Source organism: Emys orbicularis, chromosome 15 (assembly GCF_028017835.1).
Source record: "Emys orbicularis isolate rEmyOrb1 chromosome 15, rEmyOrb1.hap1, whole genome shotgun sequence".
In the NCBI taxonomy this organism is placed as follows: Eukaryota; Metazoa; Chordata; order Testudines; family Emydidae; genus Emys; species Emys orbicularis.
The window spans coordinates 21707515-21721941 of record NC_088697.1 but is presented as its reverse complement, the minus strand read 5'-3'; the positions used below and the strand labels follow the sequence as shown (position 1 = coordinate 21721941).

General features: G+C 48.0%; 1 pseudogene; it reads right to left on the bottom strand.

Moving 5' to 3' along the window:
- Nucleotides 1-10662: 10662 nt before the first annotated feature.
- LOC135889216 (transmembrane protein 45B-like) lies at nt 10663-14122 on the bottom strand (annotated as a pseudogene).
- Between the last annotated feature and the right edge of the window lie 305 nt (nt 14123-14427).

Here is a 14427-nt window from a genome sequence, read left to right as displayed (position 1 = left end):
GATCAATTCCTTTCTTTATTCATGGGCATTCAGGATCTTTTGTCTTTTCCCTCCTTGCCCTTGTCAAAGCCCAGGGGAGTTTTTCCCTTTTTTTTTTTTGCACACCTACAACTCCAGTTCATAGTTAGTCCTTGAAGGAAAGGACTGCTGCTCACTGCTATTGAGGGGGAAGTATTCTCCCCCCCACCCCTCCACCACAAAGAGCATCCACAGCACACTTGGCCCCTGCTAACCTTTGTGGAGGGAAGGGGACAAAAGCGATGTAAACCAACAGTGAGGACTACTCTCTAGCTGTCTATCTTCAGGCTGCAGCTGTCTAACAAACCAAGTGCTCCAATGTCTGAGCCATGGCTGCTGTTCATGTTCAGATTGGTTTCCAAAATGCATTCCAAGTTAGCTAGTTCTGAAATGCCAAATTCATTCCCTGGGTACAGGCTCATGCTGGCATGCTCCCTCAGAAGTGCCAGAACTACACTGTTCTTCAAGTGCTTGCTCGTGTCCATTCCATATTTGGTGTGTGTGCTTGCCACATGCACCGGTGCTGGAAGGTTTTTCCCTTAGTAGCATCTGTAGGGGACTGGCTCTGGTGCCCTAGGGAGTGGCGCCCGCATGGCACAGAATAAGGGGTGCCACCAGCTCCTCCCCACCCTCAGTTCCTTCTTGCCGCCAGTGATGGTGTTGGAACTTCTGCTGCTTTGGATAGCTTTTGCTTAGTTCAGTTTGTCTCACAAACGTTTCTTTGTAAAATAGTTTAGTATTTACCCTTAGTGTTAGTTGGTCCCGGATGGGACTCGTGCCCTGTCCCTAGGCTGCCGTTAGCTGTTTAAGGTGGCTAGAAGGACACACAAGCTACAAGTGTAGCATCTGTAAGTTGCTCAAACCCAGAATGAAAAAGGAGAGACATCCCTCTCTGGGCAGTCCCGATGGAGTCTGCGCTGACTCCAGCACTGGAGCAGAGGTCTGACTTGGCCCTGAGCAGCGCAGCATCAGTACAGAGCGCCCTGCTGGTGCAGTCCACGAGCTGGCACTGATTCCCCTTCCCCGCCCTGGCCCTGGCCAAGAAGCCCAAGACCTCATGTCTCCAATGCCTCGGCACCAGTCCTGTGACCAATCAGTGGAACAGGGTCACCAGTCACCCACCCGCTGGCACCCGTCGCTGAGAAACAAATCCCCTTGATCGGGGAGATTTTACTGATGACCGGCCTGTTCCAACTCCTGGTCAGTACAGGTCAAGCAGTGTGTGAGGCATAGATCGCCGGTCTACTGCCGCAGATTGGCCAAACGCTGAAGATCCCCAGGGTCCCGCAGGAGAAACTCATCCTGATTGGACAGGTTGGCGTCGAGGCACAGCGGCCAGCCCTGTGGGGAGGAGGGCCGCTGGGCCAGCCGGTCATGGTCACTGCAGTGTCCATTCTGCTTACAACTCCGGTGCTGATCAGGAGTCCCCCGTAGTAGGACAGGCCCCAGCACCAGTGATGCCGTTGACCTCATCTGCACCGCAACTGACCCCGTGGCCTCCGGGCCAATGGCCGGCAGCCTGGTACTCCTGGAATCCATGGGGGTTCAGCCTCCTTCCCCACTGTTGGAGTTTCTGGCAAGAAGGACCTGAGGGTGGGGGGAGCCAGCGGCACCACTCCAGCGGGTGCCAGAGCCAGTCCCCCTACAGATACTGCTAAGGGAAAAACTTCCGACACCGGTGCATGGCGCAAGCACACACCCCTAATATGAAATAGACATGAGCACCACATCTCAAAGGACACCAGTTACAGAAAAAGTAACTGTCTTCTAAAGCAAGCTGGCCATGCTATTCTGACTGCTCAGCCCTCCACCCACCCCTCTAGCTGGCAGTGGCAGTAGATACAATTGTGGATTTTTATAATACAATGATCTAGCTCTAACCTCCACCCTGGGAGAGCTTAGTTCTAATGTTTGGTTTAAATCCATGGCAGCAGGCTCTATTGTATACAAGAGTTGTGAAGGCTATTGTGTAGAAGTGGAGGGAGCTGTAGCATCCACTCTGTTAATCCATTTTGGGATACAAAGACTGACAAGCCATTAAACCTCCTGTCTTGGTGTCAAACCTTTGACTTGGCACCTTTTTAAATGTCTTCAGAATGCTAAGAACAACAAAGTAAAAGTGCCTTTAAATCTATAGAGCAGCCCTTCTCCGTTTTAAGAACGTGACAGGCATGTTCTGCATGCATCTCCCTTCCAATATATGTTTACATGAATGGCCTCCAGGGCTCTCAGCTTTCCTGGAGTTTTGTATGTTGCTGCCCTCACCCTTCCCCCTCTGAATTGTGATCTCATGCATGAACTCTGCCTCTCCTGCATCATGCTAAAATGGCTTGTAGAGTCATTGCCATTCCCACATCTGGTTCCAAGACAGGATTTTAAGGTTAATCTTTCTTGGACTCAGATCTGAGCACACCAGCTTCAATAGCTTTTAGTGGGAGTCAGGCTGAGGGGAGAAGAGATGATGTAAAGGTTAAAATATATGGGGTAATATGAGTGTTCATCTGACAGCCTTAAAGAGGGGCTAGTCACCCAGAAGTGCCATGTTGTGGATGAATTATTCAGAGTCTGTAGAAAAGAGCAGATGCTGTCCTAAAAAACTCCTTCTGTTGGCTTGTCACAACTCATTTAAATGGTGAGTTTCACTTTAAATGACATTGTAGCTCCTCATCCAAGCCTTGGTTGACAGCTGGACCTTCACTATAATGGTCTGAAACACCCCCAAATGATGGGTGTTGACATCTGGATCCAAAGTTAGGGCTTAGAGGTGAAGCCTAACAGGTTATAAAATATTATGCATCAGACTTGAATTCAGGTCTGTTATAGGTGTCACATACTCAAAACAAATTGCTTATGATTGGTTTCAGTGCAGGGTCAAAGCTAATATTTATATTTTTTCTTTTAAGATCATTGGTAAGCCATCCACAACTGACCCAAGCATAAATTATCCTGAGTATGATCTCTTAAGGAAATTTAGGCCATGGCCTAATCTCCCAAGGGCAGTTGTGAAAGCTCCATCATCTTGAGAACTAGACAGCACAAAACACGGAACAACAACTTTACACTCCCATCTGTAGTCCTTGCTCCTACAGTGGGAAGAGAACTTTTGTCCTATCTAACACCAGTCTTGGTGTTGGCTAGGAGTGAGCGTAGAACACCCATGAGACCCAGCAAGGTAGAAGATGGCATTCACCATGAGCTTGCTCTGTTAATCAAATATAGCAGAATCAGAACATATCCAAGAGCCACCTATCACAGCACAATCAAGAATTTGGTATTTAGAAATAACTTTTTTTTTTTTTTTTTTAAAGGCTACACCTAATAGGGCAATTGGAGCTTCCCCTTTGGAGTATCAAAGTACTTTACCGTGGCAATTTATACCATACGCAACATGGTATCTGAGCACTTGAAATATGGTTCTCTGCAATGTATGAATGAAATTGGAAGGGGGGGGGATTGTTTTTACTAGTTTTCCAATCCTGTGACTTTTATATCCATTTTCTTGACCTGAAAATCCCCAAAATTCAGCTTGAGTCAAAGTTTTGTTTAAACTTTGACCATTTTAATTTTTTTTGCTATAATTAGCTTAAATTTCAAGTCATTTTGAACCAGAATTTTTTCACAATTGAGTTTTTCAACTCCAGTCTTAAGTCGAACAATTCATCTCAATTGACCCTTTCCTACAAAATGGTTTTTGGGTTTTTTTGTTTTTTGGGGGTGAAAAAACATTGGAAATTTTCTGACCAGCTCTAGTTTTTATGTAATTGATTGAGCTGCTCACTTTTAGTGACTATAATAAATTTGTGCTGCCTTATACTTTCTTCTTAACTCAACAGAGTTACACGGGCTAATGCAGGCAGAACTGGAGCTGCAGAACCTTTATCCTTGGTGATGCTTAAAGAAGGGAAGACCTCAGCATGCTTTAATATAACACATGCATATTAAATACCTGTCCAGATTGATTTCCCCTCACCCTTTTGCATGTTTACTGGGGGGGGGAGAAGAAACTAGCCACAGGTGTAGCTACTGCCCTGCCCAGACCACTTTGCTTTATTCTGCTCCCAACTCCACTTGTTTCTGCTAGATTGTAAATTCTTTGGGATGGGCACTGTCTTATTGCATGTGTGAACAGTGCCTAAAATGACTGAGGGCCCTTGGCTACTGAGAGTTATTTATAATCTTCTCAGCCTGAACATGAACGGCTGCCAGCTAGATCTAACTTACCTGTAAAGTGAGCACAATTTGGTGTGGAAATTCAGAGATGACCGAGCCCTAGCATGCTTTTTATGGAGTCTCATTGCAGAGTAGAACTGCAGCAAAGCTCCCTGCCGAACTCCATTTAGTCTTTCAGAAGAGGAACCATCTGAGCTTCTTGTTCATACACTCATCTGATCCCTTGGAGGAGGGAAGGCTAGGAATGCGTGTCCACTTATCAATATTCATTTTACAGCTGTGTTAAGGCACAATTAGCACACCTTGTGTACTAAGTGAACAAGGGACATTCCCTCCCACAAATTCACACAGGTCTTGGAATCCTGGGACATTTGTACAGGAAAATGTAATATTCTGTACTGATGCCTGAGATGTAAAGGTATTTCACTGCAGAATTTCTCCTGAACTAGATCAACCTTTCCAGTGGAGTTAGGCTGACATGGTGCTCCCCGGCCACTTGATTGGTTTAACTAGTGGTTTGCAACTGGGATGCATTTACATATTGTCGATAGCCTTAAGCAAGTCAGGGCTGTTCTCCGCTCTTATTTAAAGGGTTTCTGCACTCTTAGAACATCAGCCAATCGGAAGCATTTGATCCATTTGTCTCTCTTTAATTGTTTGCATTAAGCATCTAAAGCACCTGCTTTAGGGTTTTATTCCTCTCTGGACACAGGTGTGTAACAGTGCCTGAAACCAATGGGCATTCAGTCCATGCAGCAAAGCAAGGATAGACCCCTCTGGGCTAGATTCACAAACAAACTTCAGCACAGTGATGTTGAGCAGTGCCTGGCCTACCATTTTAGGCACCTAGAAAATCACTGGGCTGCACGAAGCCTGAGTTCAGTGCTTAGGGTCCCTGCACCCTGAATGGGAAGAGAGCCTTAGATGGGGATTCACAGACACCAACATGCCAGGTTGCACCTCGCCTAAGCTAGCCAATGGCAGGTGCCAGCTAAGGGTGTGCACTAAGCCCCACCCCTCTCTGAGATTGGGCTGCAGCAAGGCAGGCCCTTTGCTATTCTGGGCTGCAAACCCTCTCTTGGCATTAGGCACCTATGCTGTTTTAGCAAGAAGCTTGAGGAGAAGGGAGACCTTCCTTGTAACTCTTAGTGCACCGGTCAGGGTACTTACCTGGGATGTGGGACATCCTGCTTCAAGCCTCCCCTTTTCTCCAGCGGGAAAAGGGATTTGTCCTGGGCTCTGCCATGTCTCTGGTGAGTACCCTAAGCCCTGATGGGGGCAGGGTCTCCCTCAGGCTCCTGTCAAAGCTGTTCCCCTGTTGAGCAATAATGAAATAATTGAGACTGAGCACAAAACCGTGAGTGGTGCTGTAACCTACTGCTTAGAGCACTCATGCGGGAGGTGGGAGACCCAGGATCCGGTGGAACAGCTTCAACAGCTCAGACGATCCCATAGCTTTCTGAGCGCCCCCCCCCCCCCGCTATAAAAACGCCACGGCCCAGTTGTGCCACAACTATTTTTCTGCATAAAAACGCCAGGGCTGGCGTTAGGGGGTAGCAAGGAGTGCAATTGCCTGGGGCTCCATGCTAAAGGGGGAACTGCAAAGCTAAGTTGCTCAGGCTTCAGCTTCAGCCCTGGGTGGTGGGACTTGGGACCCCAGGCTGCAGTCCTGTGTGGCAAGGCTTTGGCTTTCTGTCCTGGGGCCTAGCGAGTCTAATACCAGCCATGCTTGGCAGACCCCCTGAAACATGCTCACAGGCCCTCCAGAGGACCCCAGAGCCCTGGTTGAGAAGCTCTGCCAGAGCTTATTGGTTAGGGCCCTGACATGAGAGATGGCAGATGCCAGTTCAAATCCCTGCAGGTGGAAGGGGAACTTGAGCTGGGGGGGGTCTCACCCCCCCCCCCACATGAATACCTGAACACCTGGGTTACAAGTTATGAGCCAGCAGCTCCTCCTCTGTTTTGGGTTAATCTCACCTTTAGGGGCCCAATCCAGCAGGCGAGGTCTGAATGTGCTTACCAGCCTAAGTCCTTTTGTGAATCCAGCCCACTGTCTAGGTGTATGTATTGTGGGGTCACTTAATAGCACCATGGCTAGTTAGTATAATATACGCACACCACATTATTCTCCCACTTCATGCCAGAAAACAATTGTGTAATTGAAGACGACAATGATGAGAGCAGCCACGTAGTGCCAGCAGACGCACCTGGTGCTGAACATGATGTTTCCATCATCCGTCTGGTCCCAGTCCGGCCATCCCCACGGTTGGTACAGCACAAAAGAAATCTGTTAAAATAAAGTGGTATGTTATTTTCCGGAGAAAAGAACCTAAACTAGCCTCACAGGTAACTAGGCTCCTAACTTCCATTGGTTTCAACAAATGAACATCTGGGTTTTGATCTGCAAAGCAGTCACACCCCTGTATTTGGCATCAGCATCTCACCCATAACTGTTATTGTGATGGCACAAATTCAGCTTTAGGATTTCACTGTACAGATCAAATGCTGGAAGCAGCTGGATGGGGAGAGAAGCCCTTGTTTGCAACACACAATAACTGACAAACCTAGTCGTAAATAGTTACAAAGGGAACATGAAGGGTAAGTGGAGTTAAATGTGGAAGTCATATATTGGGAAGCATAAAAAAATCTCACTAACTTGAACCCTTGGAATCTAATAAATAACGTACTGGGAATCAGCGGTAAGCAAGCAGTGTTTTTAGACCGAGAATGGAAGGGAAAATTCTATCACTTCTCAGCTTTTGGCTAGGATCATGCATAGCATCTGAGCATCGCTGTTATTGGACAAGTGTTGGAGACCTTCCCCTGGAGGGGGGGAAGGGAACAGCTTCTGTCTTTTGACTGTAATTTCATGTAGTGTTTCTTGGCGGTCTATGGAAATTGTTAGAATAGTGGTTTATGTTACTGATACCAAGAGAAAAGAAAAATTCTGGCTTACCTGTGAATTTGCTTCCTAAGGTACGCCATATCAGCCGGTCTTCATGGTGAGTATTTCCCCCTTTCTCCATGGCAACCGGATGTAAACTCCATCTTTGATTTGATCCTAGGCTTAGGACCCCCTCACAGGAAGAGCTTTCCAAAACAGTCTCTTCCAAAGCTAAAGAATTTTTGATTCTACAAGAGTTTAAAAATCCCATTCAACTCCAAGATTTGCAGCAGCAGCTTGACATGAAATTGAACGATTTCCTGGAGGAACTAACTTCTTCCCCTCAGGGGCGGCTCTAGCTTTTTTGCCGCCCTCGCAGGGACCGGCAGGGCACCCCCTGCGGCTTGCCGCCCCAGACACGTGCTTGGAGCACTGGTGCCTGAAGCTGCCGCTGCTTCCCCTTCACCTTACTTAACAACTGAGCAATAGTCAGAGAAAACTCCAGCCATAATGCAGTCCTTGCAGGGCCAGCTCTGGCTTTTTTGCCGCCCTAGGCAAAAAAACCACCCGCCGCCCCCCACCCCCACCCCCCCAGCGCGGCAGGGGAGGGCGCCGAGCCCGGCCGCGGGCCCGCAATCCCCGACCGGCCGGAGCGCCGCGGGGAGGGTGCCGAGCCCGGCCGGGGCTCTCCGCTCTCTCCCCGGCGGCCGGAGCACCGCGGGGAGGGCGCCGAGCCCGGCCGGGGCTCTCCGCTCTCTCCCCTGCGGCCAGAGCGCCGGGAGCAGGGCGGAGAGCCCGGCCGGGGCTCTCCGCTCTCCCCGACCGGCCGGAGCGCCGGGGGGAGGGCGGCGAGCCCGGCCAGGCGCCGCCCCAAGCACATGCTTGGTGGGCTGGTGCCTGGAGCCGGCCCTGAGTCCTTGGGTGGGTCAGCCTAACTGATGTGGCAGGGCCAGAAAGAAAATTCACAGGGAAGATAGAGGGGACTGTCACGGAGTCACCGGGCGATGCTCTGGAACTACTCCATATGAAGCCAGTCAGGACGCCGGGGGAGCCTCCTCTCTCTGAGCAGACTGTCTCCAGGGCAAGAAGCTTACACAGCTTCGACCTTCCTGGGTCTGACCTCGGAGCATTCAGCATCCCCTTTTCTCACCGGGCCCTGCACCCCCAACTCCGCAGTCAGATGTGACTCTCAGCCAGCCAGTAAAACAGAAGGTTTACTAGACAACAGGAACACAGTCCAAAACAAAGCTTGTAGGTACAGGAAACAGGACCCCTAAGTCAGGTCCATCTTGGGGCAGGGAGGCCAGAGCCCCGCCTGGGCCCCCCTCCATTTCCCCAGCCAGCTCCAAACTGAAACTCTCCAGCCCCTCCTTTTGGCCTTTGTCTCATTCCCGGGCCAGGAGGCCACCTGATTTTTTTGTTCTCCAACACCTTCAGTTGGCACCTTTGCAGGGGAGGGGCCCAGGCCATCAGTTGCCAGGAGACAGGGTGTTGGCCATTCTCTGTGCAGACAGCATCACACTGGCCCTCTAAGGCTCTGCAACAATCACACACCCTTATCCCACCACCTAGATACTTAAGAAATATCTAGGGGAGACTGAGGCACCCAGACAGTATTCAGAGAAAACATTAAGGACATTCCCACTTCATCGCAGGGACTGAAAAGGGAAAATTCTATGTCAGACAGTCTTCAAGGTGGGAGTTTAGAATGCAGTAGATCATCCCTAAGAAGAGAGGAAGATTCCACTATCGCATGTAGAAGTGAAAAACAATTTATAAGCTTACTGGGACACCCTGTTCCATAACACCTTTCTACCAACTGCTGCAGCAGCATGGGTCAGGGTGTCCGCTCTACAGTGTTTTGAGACGATGCGGATGGAAGATCATATACAGCCTTCCAGACCACCTCATAAGCTATGTGTGATTTCTTCACCCATACAATTGTTTTTTTGTATGTCTCCTCCCTTGGGCCACGTCCCCCGAGCCATATTGGAGTTCAGATCTGGTCCCGCTTCACGTGTTCTGATATCTGTACTGATGACAAGCTTCTCTGGACCCAACATCAGGAAGTGGCTAAATAATCCTAAGAATGAATTCACCAAGAGATGCTACTATTGGCTGTAGACCAAGACCTTTATATAATGATTTCCTGTAATTGCTGGCTGGAAGGAAACAAGAATTGTGACGGGTATCCACACATAAGACCAACTAGCCCAGGAGCCAAGGCAGAGATTTTATCTTAGAAGATGTGTGCTAATGTTTGGCGTTTTGAAGGCAGTAGGATATTCTGATTTCCAGGAAGTCTAGAAATTTCACTGTCCCTTGAAGAGCTGATAGTGAGTAATATCCTCCAGTCCCTGGGCCCCTCATTCCATCTGATGTGAAGGAGGAGGGTGTTTTACCAGGGGGACTGAAAGGACAGTTTGCAGGCTTGCGTCCTGCATGTCTCCCTTCAGAACCTCCTGTGGGACTCCAGGAGGCTGGAAGGGGACAGGAGCTCGGTCCATCTCCCTGGGCAGAGGATCTCAATCACTGCATCCCATACTGCTGAGTGCAGCTGAGTCGGGGCTGACCGCACGGAATGAGGAGTGAGCTGGAGCCAGGGGAGACGAATGATCCTCTGGTACCAGGAAGGTTGCAGGAGCTGGCACCTTTCCAGGCAGTGGAGGCTTTGCAGGTAGGACAGCTTGTGGGAGGGGTGGCTGGAAGCAGGAAGTCCTTCCTCCTGGTTGTCCGGGAGGATCTTGCCTTCCCCAAGATTCAGGAGACATCAGTGAAACCGTCCTGAAAGCTCTGCAGAGTAGTGGAGCCAAGTTTTGTAATGTAGGGGAACTGGGCAGAGGGAGGAGTCGTCATTGGTGGCTATTTTTCAACTGAAAAATAGGCTTAAAAAGATGACATACACTGGCCTAAAGGGCACCTGGATTAGTGTGGGGAGCGGGGGGGGGGGGGGGGGGGGGACGGGACTGCCCACCCTTTTGGTCCTGGCTCTGCAAGTTGTGGGAATAAGGGAGCTAATGTCTGGGAATGTTCTGATCAACCACTGGTTCCACATCACTGATTCTGGCTTGGTCTAAGTGAGGGGAGCTCCCACATGGCCTGCTCATTTCTCTGGGTCTGGACTTTGCCCACAGGCCAGCTGGGAGCTTGGCCTTTGCCCTAGGATCCCGGCAGGCGAGTATGTGGGGGACGAGCAATGCCCTTTACTGTGGCATTTCTGAGAGGAGAGGCCAGGGCAGGTGCTATCTTTCCAACCTGCTCCGAGAGCCATTTTGAGGAGAAAATCCTTGACCCCAATGAAGAAACCGAGACAAAGCTTTAAAAGCCCCAGTGAAAGTGCTTCTCCGAAGGGAAACCTGCAGTCTGCCCCATGCACAGCCTGGAGGCAGAGAATACAGGGAGAGTTCTTCCTAAGACCAGCCTGCCTCCTGTTGCCATGGGGATTACCCATTGTGAAGACTGACTGACAAAGAGGGGACTTATCTACCATTCATTATTTTATATACTTTTATCCTGTCATGTCCTCCATCTCCCCCCAGAGAGCTCAACAGGGTCACAGCCATGGGAACAGAATGACTGACCTGCCAGAACTAGGATCCCGCGTGAGGAGAGCGTGGGTGCTGAAGAGCTGCAGGACGGGGGTGGTGTGGGACGAACACTTCCAGATGAAGGCTGAGGGCATCGCCGCACAGGGCAACGATCAACAGCAAGTGGACGTGCTGCTGCAGGGCGGAGCGGTTACGGACGTGAAAGTGGAACAGGAAGCCTACCAAAATTCAAACCCCATTGTTCAAATGATATTAATGTCACTCAGCTGGTGAATCATCATGGACTGGTCCCCAAGTGTGCATGGAGGTTGGGCTACCATAATGGTATAGCTGAGTCCCCCCTCCACCCCCGATTGCATGCATGTGCAAACTGCTCCTCAGGGAAGGTAAAAGAGCATGCCACATGTTCAAGTGTGATGGAACAAATCATAGAAGGGATGTGTGCCACCCTATAGATATTCTACTTGAGTTGTAGGGAAGGGGGTAACTCATCCTACATGCTAAGAAAAGCACCACCACCACATTATTTACTGCACCTGCAGCCATGTGGTTTGAATGTTTCCCCTCTATGTAAAAACCCCGTAGCGATTCACTGGGTTGCTAACCTTCAACAAACATAGCCTGGGAGAATACAAAGCGATCCAGTCCCAGGGGGCTACTTGAGATGGAAACAGGTGAGCATGTCCACCTCGCCTGGGAATAGGAAGGAGAGGTACATAGTCAAATGCTGCCAGGTGTTCATGGGAACCCAGGTACGCTCCTTCCCAGTGTACAGATGCAAATGGGGGCCAGTGGGGACAAACCGCTCAGCCAGAATGGCTAGGGAGAGAGGCATATGTTTGGCTAGAAAAGAGGCAAACTAAGGGCAGAGCCTTGCCAACTCCATGCCAGGACAGGGTGATGGAGGATTAATATCCATTAGCTCAAATGCATGCACCATAGGTAGTGTTTCAAGGCACTTCCAGGGTTGGGTTGGAAAGGAGGAAGGAAAGCATTGGTACTTTCCTCAGGCTCCACCCACTGAAGAAGTTTCTTGCTGTGGATGGTGCCGATCTTTATAATATGGTCATTCCCCATCTGTCTTGCAAGTATTAATATTTAGGATACTTTACATGCCAGCATCTGTGACAGAACTCGCTAGCATTGGCAAAGGATGCTAATAAACATGTGTTTTAAATACTTAGGTTCCTACATTCCATATAACTGTAAGTTCCATTGAACTTCGTTGGGATTTAGGCTCCTAAATCACTTAGGGGCCCTTTTGAAAAATGTTATCCATAGTCTAAATTTTCAAAAGAGATTAGTGATTTTGGGTGCCTCTGTTTTCTGGTGAGATGAATGGGGCCCAGTTTTCAGAAAACAATGAGCCGTCTGAAAGATCAGGCCCCTTTAAGAGGCATTTTGAATCCATATTTAGGCACTTAATGGGATGATTTTTGGACCCGCCTGAGTGACTTAGGAAAATTATTCTCAACATGCACCTAAGATTTACCATGACTCAGTTTTCACACAAGCATTCCTCTATTAATGTTGGTGTTGTTTGCATCCAAAATATCAATATAAGCATATACACCCTTATACTATATATCCTAGGAACAATTCAGTTATAAGCATTGGCCAGATATTCATAACTGCATCAGGTCTGGAGACACTTTCCCATCATGGCATGATTCCAGAGGAGAAAGGAAAAGCTCTGCCAAAGAACCCCTAGAACGCCTTGCTTTTTTTATACACTTTAATGAACAAATGATGTCGTTATTGGACTGGAGCTAAAGTCAGCTGAAGCAGTTTTAGGGCTGCACTCTGCTGTCTTGAAGGTTTTCCCCTTTTCTCACTTTGCCATATTTTTTCCAGCTACTGGACTAAGCATTTCTAACCAATAATTTACTGCATCTGCTGCCCAATTAACAGGAGCGCCGCCAGCTTTTCTGCCCTAGGCGGTGGAAGGTCCCGCCCCGAAAGGCCGCCCCCCACAGAGGCGGCGGAAGGTCCCGCCGCCGAAATACCGCCGCAGTCGCCGCCCCCCAAATTGTAGCACCCTAGGCGACCGCCTAGGTCGCCTAATGAGTTGCGCCGGCCCTGCCAATTAACCATGTTTTTTTATTTCCCAAACCTTAAATAAGCGAACACTGGTATTGCAAAGGGTCACTACAAAGTTTAACACACACAATCCTGCTTTCTCGTGAGTCCATTTCTTTTGGTCACATGCTTTGGGCCCATTTCTCATGATCGTAGCCAAAGTCAATTTAAAACCATAGTTCACTCAGCCCAAATATGGACCATGTTCCTACAGTGCACACAAATCCCATTGAAACTTTTTTTTGCTGTCAATGGGATTTGTGCTCCATAAATCACTTTAGGAGCTTTTGAAAATTACACTGTAAATATGGACTGATGGGCCTCTTTGAAAATTTTGGCCGTGTCTTAAGTTGGGCACCTAAAAACGGAGGCACCAACAATGGCTACTCTCTTTGAAAATGTATATTATTATTATTATTTATTATTATGGGTAAAATTTTCAACAGCACCTAAATGACTTAGCAGCCTAAGTCCCATTTTCAGAAATGACTTAGGCACTGAGGAGCCGAAACTCAGTGCTCCTGTCGGTTAGATGCTTTTGAAAATATCACGCTATATTTTACGCACACACACAAAATATCAATAAAATTAAAGTACCCAACGTAACGGCATTTTTTTAAGCAGGTCATGCTTGGGGAGTTTGAAGAGTTAACAACAAGCCATTTTTAAGATATAGGGATCCAGAACCACACTGGACACCTTGAATCCAATATTTTAAAGCACCTTTATATCTAACACTGTTTAAACAGTTTTCTTCATGCTTTCAGAAACAAAATTTTGCATATAGCCTGAGAGGCATTATGAACACTGAGGCCCAACGCATTTTTTGCTATGCCAAGTCATAAGGGAAGATGTAAATAAGACATTTAATGGAACCTTGACCGCAACATTAAAGAATGGAGATACACCGGACCCTCGCTAGAATGCGCATCTATATAGCGCAAATTCGCATATAACGCATTTGCGACCATGGATCCCAAATTTAATTACTTTAATTGCAATTCATTTTAACGCGGTCCCTGCGTTAACGCGGTACCGCGCATGGATCCCAAATCCCGCGTTCTAGTGAGGGTCCGGTGTACTAATTGTCCCTCTATAATACAATACATGCACAGGTGCCCTCTCCTAGTAAACTATGGGGCATTATGGGTCAGTTCTTTATATTGCTTCTTCTCAGCAGGTTTTTGGTAGTAAACGTTAGATTAACATGAATTCGCTTACTGACAGCAGGCAAGAATTTAAGAAACTTACCCACAAAAGAGAAAATAAGTTTGCCAGCGGCTTCAAGAAACTCCAGTCTCTGGTAACACCTGTTTGTGCAGCAGTTTTTATTCAGTCTCTTCAGAGGGTAGTTCAGAGACCACTAGAATCCAAGCATAAGGATTAAAGTGTCAGGAAGGGCGTGGCCTCCAAAAATTCCCATCACGAAGCCAGCTCACTGGAAACCTGGACCTAAAAGGCAAAACCAGGCATTTCAATAGCTCCATGTACAGTAGCGCTGAGCAAATAATGGATTGATTGATCCTGGGAATCCAGGGGAAAATAGAAATCCAGGTAAATTTGAACCAAAACCAGGGTTTTTTTTTGCTATTTTTTGTCAAATCAAAAAACTTGAAAGCATTTCATTTTGAATCAACTAAATCGTTTCAAGTAGATTTGAACAGAATTTGAGCATTTTCTGTTTGTTTCAAGTTAATCAAAACGTTTTGAAATTAATCAAAATGAACT